Here is a 17,262-nt window from a genome sequence, read left to right on the forward strand (position 1 = left end):
ATCACGTTACAGATCACGTTTGACTTCCATGGTATATACTGTTACAGATCACGTTACAGATCACGTTTGACTTCCATGGTATATACTGTTACAGATCACGTTACAGATCACGTTTCACTTCGATGGTATATACTGTTACAGATCACGTTTGACTTCCATGGTATATACTGTTACAGATCACGTTACAGATCACGTTTGACTTCCATGGTATATACTGTTACAGATCACGTTACAGATCACGTTTGACTTCCATGGTATATACTGTTACAGATCACGTTTGACTTCCATGGTATATACTGTTACAGATCACGTTTGACTTCCATGGTATATACTGTTACAGATCACGTTTGACTTACATGGTATATACTGTTACAGATCACGTTTGACTTCCATGGTATATACTGTTACAGATCACGTTTGACTTCCATGGTATATACTGTTACAGATCACGTTTGACTTCCATGGTATATACTGTTACAGATCACGTTTGACTTCCATGGTATATACTGTTACAGATCACGTTTCACTTCCATGGTATATACTGTTACAGATCACGTTTGACTTCCATGGTATATACTGTTACAGATCACGTTTGACTTCCATGGTATATACTGTTACAGATCACGTTTGACTTCCATGGTATATACTGTTACAGATCACGTTACAGATCACGTTACAGATCACGTTTGACTTCCATGGTATATACTGTTACAGATCACGTTACAGATCACGTTTGACTTCCATGGTATATACTGTTACAGATCACGTTACAGATCACGTTTGACTTCCATGGTATATACTGTTACAGATCACGTTACAGATCACGTTTGACTTCCATGGTATATACTGTTACAGATCACGTTTGACTTCCATGGTATATACTGTTACAGATCACGTTTGACTTCCATGGTATATACTGTTACAGATCACGTTTGACTTCCATGGTATATACTGTTACAGATCACGTTACAGATCACGTTTGACTTCCATGGTATATACTGTTACAGATCACGTTTCACTTCCATGGTATATACTGTTACAGATCACGTTACAGATCACGTTTGACTTCCATGGTATATACTGTTACAGATCACGTTTGACTTCCATGGTATATACTGTTACAGATCACGTTTGACTTCCATGGTATATACTGTTACAGATCACGTTTGACTTCCATGGTATATACTGTTACAGATCACGTTTGACTTCCATGGTATATACTGTTACAGATCACGTTTGACTTCCATGGTATATACTGTTACAGATCACGTTTGACTTCCATGGTATATACTGTTACAGATCACGTTTGACTTCCATGGTATATACTGTTACAGATCACGTTTGACTTCCATGGTATATACTGTTACAGATCACGTTACAGATCACGTTTGACTTCCATGGTATATACTGTTACAGATCACGTTTGACTTCCATGGTATATACTGTTACAGATCACGTTTGACTTCCATGGTATATACTGTTACAGATCACGTTTGACTTCCATGGTATATACTGTTACAGATCACGTTACAGATCACGTTTGACTTCCATGGTATATACTGTTACAGATCACGTTTGACTTCCATGGTATATACTGTTACAGATCACGTTTGACTTCCATGGTATATACTGTTACAGATCACGTTACAGATCACGTTTGACTTCCATGGTATATACTGTTACAGATCACGTTTGACTTCCATGGTATATACTGTTACAGATCACGTTACAGATCACGTTTGACTTCCATGGTATATACTGTTACAGATGACGTTACAGATCACGTTTGACTTCCATGGTATATACTGTTACAGATCACGTTTGACTTCCATGGTATATACTGTTACAGATCACGTTACAGATCACGTTTGACTTCCATGGTATATACTGTTACAGATCACGTTACAGATCACGTTTGACTTCCATGGTATATACTGTTACAGATCACGTTACAGATCACGTTTCACTTCCATGGTATATACTGTTACAGATCACGTTTGACTTCCATGGTATATACTGTTACAGATCACGTTACAGATCACGTTACAGATCACGTTTGACTTCCATGGTATATACTGTTACAGATCACGTTACAGATCACGTTTGACTTCCATGGTATATACTGTTACAGATCACGTTACAGATCACGTTTCACTTCCATGGTATATACTGTTACAGATCACGTTTGACTTCCATGGTATATACTGTTACAGATCACGTTTGACTTCCATGGTATATACTGTTACAGATCACGTTACAGATCACGTTTGACTTCCATGGTATATACTGTTACAGATCACGTTTGACTTCCATGGTATATACTGTTACAGATCACGTTACAGATCACGTTTGACTTCCATGGTATATACTGTTACAGATCACGTTACAGATCACGTTTGACTTCCATGGTATATACTGTTACAGATCACGTTTGACTTCCATGGTATATACTGTTACAGATCACGTTTGACTTCCATGGTATATACTGTTACAGATCACGTTTGACTTCCATGGTATATACTGTTACAGATCACGTTACAGATCACGTTTGACTTCCATGGTATACTGTTACAGATCACGTTACAGATCACGTTTGACTTCCATGGTATATACTGTTACAGATCACGTTTGACTTCCATGGTATATACTGTTACAGATCACGTTACAGATCACGTTTGACTTCCATGGTATATACTGTTACAGATCACGTTTGACTTCCATGGTATATACTGTTACAGATCACGTTACAGATCACGTTTGACTTCCATGGTATATACTGTTACAGATCACGTTACAGATCACGTTTGACTTCCATGGTATATACTGTTACAGATCACGTTACAGATCACGTTACAGATCACGTTTGACTTCCATGGTATATACTGTTACAGATCACGTTTGACTTCCATGGTATATACTGTTACAGATCACGTTTGACTTCCATGGTATATACTGTTACAGATCACGTTACAGATCACGTTTGACTTCCATGGTATATACTGTTACAGATCACGTTTGACTTCCATGGTATATACTGTTACAGATCACGTTTGACTTCCATGGTATATACTGTTACAGATCACGTTTGACTTCCATGGTATATACTGTTACAGATCACGTTTGACTTCCATGGTATATACAGATCACGTTACAGATCACGTTTGACTTCCATGGTATATACTGTTACAGATCACGTTACAGATCACGTTTGACTTCCATGGTATATACTGTTACAGATCACGTTACAGATCACGTTTGACTTCCATGGTATATACTGTTACAGATCACGTTACAGATCACGTTTGACTTCCATGGTATATACTGTTACAGATCACGTTACAGATCACGTTTGACTTCCATGGTATATACTGTTACAGATCACGTTACAGATCACGTTTGACTTCCATGGTATATACTGTTACAGATCACGTTACAGATCACGTTTGACTTCCATGGTATATACTGTTACAGATCACGTTTGACTTCCATGGTATATACTGTTACAGATACAGATCACGTTTGACTTCCATGGTTACAGATCACGTTTGACTTCCATGGTATATACTGTTACAGATCACGTTTGACTTCCATGGTATATACTGTTACAGATCACGTTTGACTTCCATGGTATATACTGTTACAGATCACGTTTGACTTCCATGGTATATACTGTTACAGATCACGTTTGACTTCCATGGTATATACTGTTACAGATCACGTTTGACTTCCATGGTATATACTGTTACAGATCACGTTACAGATCACGTTTCACTTCCATGGTATATACTGTTACAGATCACGTTACAGATCACGTTTGACTTCCATGGTATATACTGTTACAGATCACGTTACAGATCACGTTTGACTTCCATGGTATATACTGTTACAGATCACGTTTGACTTCCATGGTATATACTGTTACAGATCACGTTACAGATCACGTTTGACTTCCATGGTATATACTGTTACAGATCACGTTTGACTTCCATGGTATATACTGTTACAGATCACATTACAGATCACGTTTGACTTCCATGGTATATACTGTTACAGATCACGTTTGACTTCCATGGTATATACTGTTACAGATCACGTTTGACTTCCATGGTATATACTGTTACAGATGACGTTACAGATCACGTTTGACTTCCATGGTATATACTGTTACAGATCACGTTTGACTTCCATGGTATATACTGTTACAGATCACGTTACAGATCACGTTTCACTTCCATGGTATATACTGTTACAGATCACGTTACAGATCACGTTTGACTTCCATGGTATATACTGTTACAGATCACGTTTCACTTCCATGGTATATACTGTTACAGATCACGTTTGACTTCCATGGTATATACTGTTACAGATCACGTTTGACTTCCATGGTATATACTGTTACAGATCACGTTTCACTTCCATGGTATATACTGTTACAGATCACGTTACAGATCACGTTACAGATCACGTTTGACTTCCATGGTATATACTGTTACAGATCACGTTACAGATCACGTTTGACTTCCATGGTATATACTGTTACAGATCACGTTTGACTTCCATGGTATATACTGTTACAGATCACGTTACAGATCACGTTTGACTTCCATGGTATATACTGTTACAGATCACGTTACAGATCACGTTTGACTTCCATGGTATATACTGTTACAGATGACGTTTGACTTCCATGGTATATACTGTTACAGATCACGTTTGACTTCCATGGTATATACTGTTACAGATCACGTTTGACTTCCATGGTATATACTGTTACAGATCACGTTTGACTTCCATGGTATATACTGTTACAGATCACGTTTGACTTCCATGGTATATACTGTTACAGATCACGTTTGACTTCCATGGTATATACTGTTACAGATCACGTTACAGATCACGTTTGACTTCCATGGTATATACTGTTACAGATCACGTTACAGATCATGTTACAGATCACGTTTGACTTCCATGGTATATACTGTTACAGATCACGTTACAGATCACGTTTGACTTCCATGGTATATACTGTTACAGATCACGTTTGACTTCCATGGTATATACTGTTACAGATCACGTTTGACTTCCATGGTATATACTGTTACAGATCACGTTACAGATCACGTTTGACTTCCATGGTATATACTGTTACAGATCAAGTTACAGATCACGTTTGACTTCCATGGTATATACTGTTACAGATCACGTTACAGATCACGTTTGACTTCCATGGTATATACTGTTACAGATCACGTTACAGATCACGTTTGACTTCCATGGTATATACTGTTACAGATCACGTTACAGATCACGTTTGACTTCCATGGTATATACTGTTACAGATCACGTTTGACTTCCATGGTATATACTGTTACAGATCACGTTTGACTTCCATGGTATATACTGTTACAGATCACGTTTGACTTCCATGGTATATACTGTTACAGATCACGTTTGACTTCCATGGTATATACTGTTACAGATCACGTTTGTTACAGATCACTGTTACTTCCACGTTTGACTTCCATGGTATATACTGTTACAGATCACGTTTGACTTCCATGGTATATACTGTTACAGATCACGTTACAGATCACGTTTGACTTCCATGGTATATACTGTTACAGATCACGTTACAGATCACGTTTGACTTCCATGGTATATACTGTTACAGATCACGTTACAGATCACGTTTGACTTCCATGGTATATACTGTTACAGATCACGTTTGACTTCCATGGTATATACTGTTACAGATCACGTTTGACTTCCATGGTATATACTGTTACAGATCACGTTTGACTTCCATGGTATATACTGTTACAGATCACGTTTGACTTCCATGGTATATACTGTTACAGATCACGTTTGACTTCCATGGTATATACTGTTACAGATCACTTTTGACTTCCATGGTAATTTTAACAGAGTTATCACCCTTAACTTGGGAAGATACAAAAGTTTGTTTTCCGGACAATTGTTTTTGGCAATATCTCCTGATATTTTGTCGAAATTTTGTTTATAGCTTTATCGAGTTCTGTTACAATGTTTGACTTTTATGGCCTTTGAACTTAAAATAAAAGACTATTAGTTGGGCCCGGTAGGGGACATGTCTTGCTTTAGCACTACTCTCAGAATGCTTGCGTACCCTACAATCCTACATAATACGAAAACATAATGAAGTAAACTGTTTTATTTCACAACTTTACCGTTTTCTAAAGTACTGGTTTCACACGTTTTGAATGCCAACAATGCTATACACAAAAACGAAATAGTTATTAGTTAACAGTTTATTTGTAAAAATGTTAATAAAAATTGTCTTCAAATCTTTAAAAAAAAAAACCCAAAAAACCCCCGTCAACTGGAAATAAAATAATAAGTACCTTTGTCCAATACATTCCTTTACTAATCATAACAGTGTAAAAGTAGTTCCACGTCAAACATCTATACGTTGGTCAGTAACCGAAAATATAGAAATGAATCTAGTCATCGTATCTTGCCAATATATATTTCGTGATTGCAGTCCAAACACGTATCTGTCGTAAATGTATCTGTATGTTTGATTATATACTCTTCAAAAAAAGAAACGCAAAAGGGTACAAATGGGTTTTAACTCCGATTTTATGTTTCCTACCGGTTCATGCTTTGTGAATATAAGGTCATTGCATGTCCCAAACACATTCCCACGGTTACATTCGATAAAACGCAGCTACTGTACAATAAAGTTCCAAAATGTGAATATTCGCAAAAACGCAGCCACGTGCAAACCATGTCACCACTGCATGTGCGTTGTCTGCACGTGCAACATGAACACCGACAGTATAAAAGTGCAGGGTGTTCGCTTGCCTGGCCTCTGTATCTGGCCGACAGTTGACAATCCAGGACATGCCACGTCTCAGTGAACCGCAGAGAAACAATGCCATCGGCCGACTAGACGCAGGCGAATCCAGAACGGCCGTTGCCAGGGCATTCCATGTGTCCCCAAGCACCATCTCCAGACTGTGGGACCGTTACCAGCAACATGGATCAACACGTGACCTCCCTAGATCCGGTCGACCACGGGTCACTACCCTCGGGCAGGACCGCTACATCCGGGTACGCCACCTTCGGGAACGATTGACTACTGCCACCTCCACAGCCGCAGCAATACCAGGTTTGCGCAGGATATCCGACCAGACCGTACGGAACCGCCTACGTGAGGTAGGAATTCGTGCCAGACGTCCAGTTCGAGGTGTCATCTTAACACCACAACACCGTCGACTCCGACTGCAGTGGTGCCAGATTCATCGACAATGGCCTCAACTGCGATGGAGACAGGTGTGGTTCAGTGACGAGTCCCGATTTCTGCTCCGACGTCATGATGGAAGATGTCGCGTGTATAGGCGTCGTGGTGAACGTTATGCGGCAAACTGCGTGCAGGAAGTGGACAGATTCGGCGGGGGTAGTGTCATGGTGTGGGCAGCCATCTCACACACTGGCAGAACTGACCTGGTCCACGTGCAGGGCAACCTGAATGCACAGGGCTACATTGACCAGATCCTCCGGCCACACATCGTTCCAGTTATGGCCAACGCCAACGCAGTGTTCCAACATGACAACGCCAGGCCTCACACAGCACGTCTCACAACGGCTTTCCTACAGAACAACAACATTAATGTCCTTCCTTGGCCATCGATATCACCGGATTTGAACCCAATTGAGATTCTATGGGACGAGTTGGACCGACGCCTCCGACAGCGACAACCACAGCCCCAGACCCTGCCCGAGCTGGCAGCAGCCTTGCAGGCCGAGTGGGCCACCATCCCCCGGGACGTCATCAGTACTCCGGTTGCTTCAATGGGCAGGCGGTGCCAGGCAGTTGTCAACACACGCGGAGGCCACACGCGGTATTGACTCCAGATGACCTTGACCTTGGTGGTGTGTCCTATCACTTACAATGGACTAGAGTGAATTGTGAACAATCCTGCAACATTTGGTAATTATCGGACTCACCATTCAATAATTAAATCAATTCTCCAAATGTTACGACAATGTGGTTTTGCGTTTCTTCTTTTGAAGAGTATATTATACGTACATGTAGTGCACTTGCTGTCGATGCGTGTGTTAACCACCTAAAATGTAACACCGATGGCGTTCTGAGTGAATAAAGTTCTGTTCTGATGATACATTGACCTGACCTATTTCTATAGCCGGACTCCCCATCCTTGCACAGAACAAGACTAATTACGCCGTTGTTGGTAGCAAGCTAAACACGGCAATGCAGATGTTAAGTTCGATTTTGTTATCAAATATTACTGTTAAATATATTTTCTTGTTTAGAATATCAGTGTCTGTATATTCAATGTGTTTCTGGTCGTCTTAATATTTGAAAGAAGCCCAAACTGGCTTTTGTCTTTAAATAATTTCGTACGTACGAAAAAATAATATTTTGGAAAATAAATGAAATTTAACCTAATACAAATATTAGAACGATCAGAAACACGTTTAAAGAAAGAAGTGTTTTATTTAACGACGCACTCAACACATTTTATTTACGGTTATATGGCGTCAGACATATGGTTAAGGACCACACAGATGTTTTTAGAGGAAACCCGCTGTCGCCATATAGGCTACTCTTTTACGACAGGCAGCAAGGGATCTTTTATTTGCGCTTCTCCCAGGCAGGACAGCACAAACCATGGCCTTTGTTGAACCAGTTATGGATCACTGGTCGGTGCAAGTGGTTTACACCTACCCATTGAGCCTTGCGGAGCACTCACTCAGGGTTGGAGTCGGTATCTGGATTAAAAATTCCATGCCTCGACTGGGATTCGAACCCAGTACCCACCAGCCTGTAGACCGATGGCCTGCCACGACACCACCGGGGCCGATTATATTACTGTGAAGTAGCATGTGTTTTGATTTATTTTGACATAATTTATGAAACTATTTCTTGGTGATAAAACATTACAACCGTATAGGGCGAGATTTAGCGCAGTCGGTTGAGTGCTTGATTCGGGTGCTTGCGTCCCAGGATCGAACCTCTTCGGTGGATCAATCCCTCTGATTGTTTTTTCTCGTTCCAACCAGTGCAACACAACTGGTCAAATACCGTGGTATGTGTTTTCCTGTTTGGGGGAATTTAATCATCCTAATCAATTGAATGGATCCACTGATGTGGTTCGATCCTGCGACGCAAGCACCTCAGGCGAGCGCTCAACCCAATGGGCTACATCCCGCCCCTGAAAATCGCAAACAAATATTACTGTTCGAAAGTCATAACCGCGATGTACCGGTACTTACAGTTAGATTTCTGCCTTTATACGTACATTCTCTTTACACATTTCGAAATTCTACAAATCATTTTCCTATCGTTTTAAAACTACATTTGAAAAGCGACTTGACCACGGACGGATCGATTCCCGTCGAGCTATTTCTCGTTCCAGCTAGTGCATCTCGACTAGTATATGAAAGGCCGTGGTATGTGCTATCCTGTCTGTGGGATGGTGCATATAAATATCCCTTGTTACTAATGGAAAAAAATGTAGCGGGATTCCTCTCTAAGACTATATATCAAAATTATCAAAAGCTTGACATCCAGTAGCCGATGGTTAGTAAATCAATGTGCTCTAGTGCTGTCGTTTAAACAAAACGTTTTTTTCTAAATCGACTTGACCAAGTTCCCTGTTAATCTTTCCGCCTCAGTGATTCGTCAGCTCAGGTTTGTACGCACTTCCTCATTTTATCCAATGATTTTCCGTCCACAATCGGTGGACGTTTTCCGAACGAGTGTGCAAATCCACCATGAAATCGGATCGTGTTAAACGGAGCGGACGGCGCTCTCCAAATTGGAACTAATTATTTTATCAGAAGGTGATTTAATTAGCAGATCGATTTGCCAAATGTTCAGGCTGATGTTTGATTCATGGATGGTGGACAAACAAAACGGACAAAGCCAGGTTTCAGTGACTGACTGTTACCGTTTATAACTGATTACACGTGGATGGCTGTGAAAGGACTTGAATTAGGGTCGCATCTGATCACAGACCATGTAGGTGTGTGCCTGTGTGGGTAAATTAGGGGTGGGTGGGTTACAGTAATAGTCAACTCAGTTATGACTGTGCTTGATGAATACTGACATTTTTAATGCATAATTGGTTTGAATATATACAGAATTATACATATAACACAATTTCGATTCAGAATATGTGTATATCCAACTGGCTTGCAACTAGTAAGTTGAATGGTATCGAACGGACAAAAATGAATTATTTTATTTAAAAACAATTTAGCCAGGGCTGTACTCAGTGTAGAGGTTGGGAAAATAATCTCTATGAAACATACGAAAACAAAACACAAACAACCACCCCGACAGAACAAAGACCCCCCCCCTTTAGTTTTGAACTGCCCCTTGTGCGTAGTTGAAGAATATTGTATTCTGTATCACTGTGTCTGAGTCATTTTATTTCCTCCCCCCGTTAGTTTAGGCTAGGTTCAGCCATGTCGGCAACCGATCGCCCAGAAGAATTCGTTTTATTTTGTACATGCGTATTACATAATATAATTGTATTCAAACGCATTTGAAGGATTTACAAATTATTTTCTAGCTGTGGGTGGTGGCCATGTAATGTATTATAATTTTTACCTTCCCATGTACATGCGTAGTCAGGGGTGGGGCACGGGGGACATGACACCCCCCCCCCCCCCCCGTCACAATTATTTTGTTTCTATACCACCGTATATATTTACCTGTCGCCCCATAACACGTGTGTAAAAGACAGAAGGGGTGCGTACCGCCGTCCCCCCCCCCCCCAATATAAACTCCTGGCTAGGGCAGTGTTTCCATGTGATCGATTCTGGAACAGTACTTGATTAAACACTATAGACATAACGTGGGTGGAATAATTGCTCGAGGTCAAATCGATGGACATGAAGTAGCGTGTAGGATCGAAGCTTGCGTCCTGTTAGTTCTTATTGTCTCCGTCGTGCCGTACTTATCCTAACAAATTGGTTTGTAGTTATAGTCACTGCGACCAACTAGAACCAAACATAAACGTGTGGCTTTTAACTTACGTACAGTGTTATAGGGTAAAGTTCTCGCTTGATGCGCTGTCAGTTTCGGGATCCCCGTCGGTGGACCCATTGAGCAATTTCTCATTCCAGCCAGTGCACCACGACTGGTATATTACAGACCGTGGTATGTGCTATCCTGTCTGGGATATTGCATATAAAAGATCCCTTGCTACTAATGGAAAATATAGCAGGTTTCCTCTCTTAAAGGAATGCTAAAGCAAGGCTTTTGGACTGGTGTGCACATTCAACGATACATAATGCACATTATTGCTTAATATCAACAAGTATAATCGTATAGTTAATTAATAAAACGGTTAAATGTGACGGCTATTATATATAACGGGCGCAGCCATTTTGTGCCATCATAGTGAATACGCCCTCTGGCGAGTTGGTGGTTACGTAATACCTAACGTGTCACGTCAGGAATTAGTCTTCGAACTGAAGAAACAAAACATACCTGATTTTTGCGGATGCATCGCAATGTTCTGTAATAATATCTATCCCAGTAACACAGCAACATGTATATGTGGTTTATTTTTCAATACAAAATAAACCACCATTGTCAACGTGTTGAAATAACTATATTATATTTTGTATATAAATTAACCCACGTACTGAAATAATAGTCGGAGTGTTTTCTTGCTTAATTGGTCTTTTCTTTCCGTGGCCTGTACCTGTGGTTCTTGATTGGCAGGTGTATATTTAGACGGTCCTTAGACACTGTGTCTAGACACACTAAAAAAACGTGCCTCTTTTATTAAGATCACAGGGTATTGTGTGATAACCTCAAATCGTAATGGACTTTACCAGCTTTATTACTGTAAGTAATTCTGTAAAACCCTTGATTAAGTAGACTTTCCCATCTAAAATCACAAAACTGACCAATTACGTAGTCCCAGAGAAAAGAAAATTATCATTTGGGTATCGTGAGTGGTCGTTTTTGCTCCAATAGGCCTAATAATATGCATTTTTTCTTTGGATTTTTTTAAAAGAAAAAAATACTATAACTCCATTTAGTTATATTGATGCAAACTGAAATATATTTAGTTAAATAGTTTATTATACTATCAAGTATTTATGTTGTTTTACAAGTCAGGTTGATGAAAGCGGAGCGCCTTGTCGTAAATTAGAGCATTTGTTTACACTGTGCATAATAGAGAAGTTGGACCTGAGCTGACGTCACTTCGCCCCAAGCTATATCACCGCACGTCACAAAAACGACACAAAATAGCTGCCCCCAGTTAGCAGGAATAAACACGGTTTTTTATTAATTCTAAAATTACGCGTTTTTCATTTGTTAAAGTGTCGGTATGTGTTGGTGGTCCGGGTATGCATCTTTCCAACACATAAGGCTCTTGTTGGAGTTGTCTACCTTTAAGACTATATGTCAAAATTACAAAAAATTTGATAGCCGATGATTAATAAATCAATGTGCTCTAGTGGTGTCGTTAAACAAAACAACTTTATTTTACAGTTTTATACCACGTTGAGGAAAGCGAACAGTATTTTGCTGGAACTCGTTAATGGAATTCAAGGGGTCCAACGACAAAACCATAACAGTTAGTGTTGCAGATGTTAAACGGACATTCCTGAGTTTGCTGCATTGTAAGATGTTTCAGACTAATAAAATATTTCTACGATTAAACTTACATATTAAATATATTTTCTTGTTTAGAATATCAGTGTCTGTATATTCAATGTGTTTCTGGTCGTCTTAATATTTGAAAGAAGCCCAAACTGGCTTTTGTCTTTAAATAATTTCGTACGTACGAAAAAATAATATTTTGGAAAATAAATGAAATTTAACCTAATACAAATATTAGAACGATCAGAAACACGTTTAAAGAAAGAAGTGTTTTATTTAACGACGCACTCAACACATTTTATTTACGGTTATATGGCGTCAGACATATGGTTAAGGACCACACAGATTTTGAGAGGAAACCCGCTGTCGCCACTACATGGGCTACTCTTCCGATTAGCAGCAAGGGATCTTTTATTTGCACTTCCCACAGGCAGGATAGCACAAACCATGGCCTTTGTTGAACCAGTTATGGATCACTGGTCGGTGCAAGTGGTTTACACCTACCCATTGAGCCTTGCGGAGCACTCACTCAGGGTTTGGAGTCGGTATCTGGATTAAAAATCCCATGCCTCGACTGGGATCCGAACCCAGTACCTACCAGCTTGTAGACCGATGGCCTGCCACGACGCCACCGAGGCCGGTCAAACACGTTTAATATACAGCCACTAATATTTTATTCAGAAATATATATTTGATATGTAATTAGTCATCAAAAAGTCTCTTTTAATCGATAACGTCTTTAAAAATGCAGCAAACTCAGGAATGTCCCCTTAAAAATCAATTAATTACGATATTTTAAGAACATCACCCCCCAAAAAACAATAACCACCCCCCCCCAAAAAAAAAAAAAAATAATAATAAAAAAATAAAAAATAATAATAACCAGTAAACAAATCCCTCTCCCACCAACCCCCGAACAAAATACAATGAAACAACAAACAAAATAACCCCCTCCCCCAAACCCCCAATATTAACAAATCTCAGCTGGCCGATTGGTTACACTCATGTCTAAAATAGAAACATCGAGTACATTATTTAAATAGAATTGTTGAAACATACAATCTATATTCATCCAGTTAGCTAAATGAGAGTTGACGAAATATAATATATTAAAGGGACATTCCTGAGTTTGCTGCAATTTCTAACATATTATAAACTATTAGAGACTTTATGACGATTGTAATTACATATCAAATACATTTTTCTGCATAAAATATTAGTGGCTGTATAGTAAACGTGATTCTGATCGTTTTAATATTTGTACTAGGTTAAATTTCATTTTATTTCCTAAAATATACTTTTTTCGTACGTACGAAAATATTTGAGGACAAAATCCAGTTTGGGTTTCTTACAAATATTAAGACGAACAGAAACACATTGAATATACAGACACTGGTATTCTAAACAAGAAAATATATTTAACATGTAAGTTTAATCGTAGACGTATTTTATTAGTCGGAAACATCTTACAATGCAGCAAACTCAGGAATGTCCCTTTAAAGAAACGTCACCAAGATTTCGAGCGCTATCTGATGTTATCCACAGGATGGATACGTAAACTATTATCCAATGATAATGCTTGTGTTAATAATAAACATACAATGAACATTTACGGAAGGAATATTGAAATGTTCCTTGTACAAAAGTAGGGAAAAAAACATGAACAAATTCGTCGTTTCACTCTCCAATGGAAGAGTCCCTTGTTTCACCAATGTATTAAATCAAGTGTTGACAACCAAAACTGGTTACATGATATAATATGCATCCAAAGTGATATTATTCAGAAGAAAGAAAAAGAAATATTGGGGTGGGGGGGGGGGGGGGGGGGGACCGACTTTGATATTTTAAAAATTCAAATGTACCCCCCCCCCCCCCCCCACTAAAAAAAGCAAAATATCAGAATAATCTTAAATTTTTGCAAACAGCAAATCAATCTCGTTTTAGTTTCTAGTGTTAAAAAACAGTACTGTTCAGAGACAATGTGTTACATTCGCTGCGTTTCTTCGCTGGAGGCAACTGGGCAATCAATTTCATTCTCATCGAGGGCGTTTCATTCAGTCTGCCACTAATGCCTTAAGGGTATGCATCATCAAGTTTAATTGAACGACTTGGCACATCATAGAGCCACGAATAAAATTGCCCCCGAGAGATACGTATCTTAATAGAGTTGTGGCTTTGCCGTCAATTCAGTTAAATGCACCCGTTATGTTCTAGTTTTTTAACACGTCTCCGGTGGTGACTCTTCTAATAAAAGTATTACAGTTACGTTTAACGACCTTCCTTAGAGGATTATAGGTACTTTGCCTTCAAAAGGAAGGCCTCGTGTTTGAGAAAATTAACCATATTACGTTACGTGTTAACCCATTCATCAGTAATAAATGTAAATGATATAAAAAGAAATAAAACAACCCAACAAAACTAGTTCACCGGGAGAGCATGCCTCGACTCCCTCAACCTTCCAATTACTAGTACGTCGCGACTGGTCTTAGAGGTTGCATAGTACCAAAGAAGTATCAAATGTTTACGGAGTAAAAGCAGCTGTGGGTGTGATTGGTAGTAATATGTGACATTGATTATTTGTGCAAATACTATTATCCATTGACAATAAATAAATACAATTTTATTTGTTATACAGTTGTTATGCAGTATATACCACAGGTTGAAACTAATGCGGGGTACCCCCAAAATGGAACTGCAATGTTCAGCAAAAATCACGGTTGCTATTAAAAACATTAATTAAATCTCTTAAAGTGACATTCCTGAGTTTGCTGCAATTTTTAAGATGTTATCAACTGACAGAGACTTTTTAACGATTGTAATTACAATGTCATATCAAATATATTTTTCTGCATAAAATATCAGTCGCTGTATATTAATTGTGTTTCTGATCGTTCTAATATTTGTACTAGGTTAAATTTCATTTTATTTCCAATTTTTTTTTTTTTTTTCGTACGTATGAAATTATTTAAACACAAAATCCAGTTTGGACTTCTTACAAAAATTAAGACGACCAGAATCACACTGAATATACAGACAACTGATATTCTAAACCAGAAAATATATTTCATATGTAAGTTTAATCGTAGAATCGTAGTGGGAAACATCTTACAATGTATCAAACTCAGGAATGTCCCTTTAAATGATATGTGACCCCCCCCCCCCCCCCCCCCCCCCCATTGTTTTGCAGGTAGATTAGATGTGAGGTGCCACACTTTCTATTGCTGTACTTCCTGGGTGTGTTTTTGGTGGAGTGTCAGTTTTTGAAAGAAATTCGAAAAGATATATTTGGTCAGAGAAATGTGATGGAATCCTTTCGATTCCATCCAGAACTTTTATTACAATTTCTTCGAGATACTGACTTTTATTGTAAATTTTAATTTGATTCATCTGTGATATTTGTATTTTTGCACAGTTCTTTACACTGTGTTTTAATTTAACTGTTGAATTTTTATATTGAAGTTGATTATCGAATTTGTTTCGCTTTTACCATAGTTTGACACCCAATAGCCGATGTATTTTTCGTGCTGGGGTGTCGTTAAACATTCATTCATTCATTCATTCCTGGGTGTGTTGATACGCTGCTTATATCAGTTTTATTAGTAAACGTTAACATTATCGGCAATAGGAAATGATTTGGTCTATTAGAACCTAGAAACAGTAGCCCGAGTACTCTGCCGTTCGAGAGCTAGGCGGACATTTGTACAATTATGATCGCTCTGGCCTCAGATTACAGTTATCTTCCCATTTGGTTGTCGAAAATCCGGAAGTTTGACCGCGCAAGTAGTCTGCTGTTTGACTGTGATTATTTCATGGCAGACAGCTATGAAGTGGCAACTGTTTGACTGAAGTGACAGGGGATAGCATGTAGTTTGTAAACATGTGTAACTTGTTGACATTGAAGACTTGTTTGTGGTAATTCCGGCCCATGCAAAAGTAGTGCTTTTTGTGTAAAATGGGTGTACTCCGGCCTGGTTTAGAGGGTGTGTCTGTTTAAACCAATATGCTGGGAGAAAGAGCTGGACAACAGGGGTTGTCCTTTTCAGGGTATGTGTCCCCCATGCAGGCAAAGGTACATACAAAACTTCACGGGCCTGCTGATATTAATAAAAATGTTATAGCCACTAAGGCTATATAGAAACATATAGCGAAATTAATTGTGGTCTGAGGCCCTCTCTCAGTCTCTATAGCGAAAACATGGAACGGCTGAGTACCACGCAGTAGACAAAGATTCCCGCTCTAATACAACACAAATTCTAAGTTTTACACTAAATATCTTTCCGATGATAATTATCGAGTTCGTCGATAACAAGTATTTCGCTTATTCACCCCTAATACACACACTACAACACCTACGTATTTAACCAGGAAATTATTGAAAAGGAGGGGGGGGGGGGGGGGGGCTGTAAAAACCGTAACATGCAAACAAGGTTGGTATCTGTGTACAAGACCCATTCCAAAATACTGCCAGTTGTTTTGTCTACAGAGGAGAGCTGGTCTTGTCCACGATATATGGTTGCAATCCAATGTGATTAAAATCAGCTCGACTGGGTCTTTAATTTCCACACGCTATAGTGCAGGCCAGTGGAGCTGATTTTAATCAGATTGGTTGCCACATCGTCTGGAGG

The sequence above is a fragment of the Gigantopelta aegis genome, chromosome 9 (assembly GCF_016097555.1).
Source record: "Gigantopelta aegis isolate Gae_Host chromosome 9, Gae_host_genome, whole genome shotgun sequence".
NCBI classification, from domain to species: Eukaryota; Metazoa; Mollusca; class Gastropoda; order Neomphalida; family Peltospiridae; genus Gigantopelta; species Gigantopelta aegis.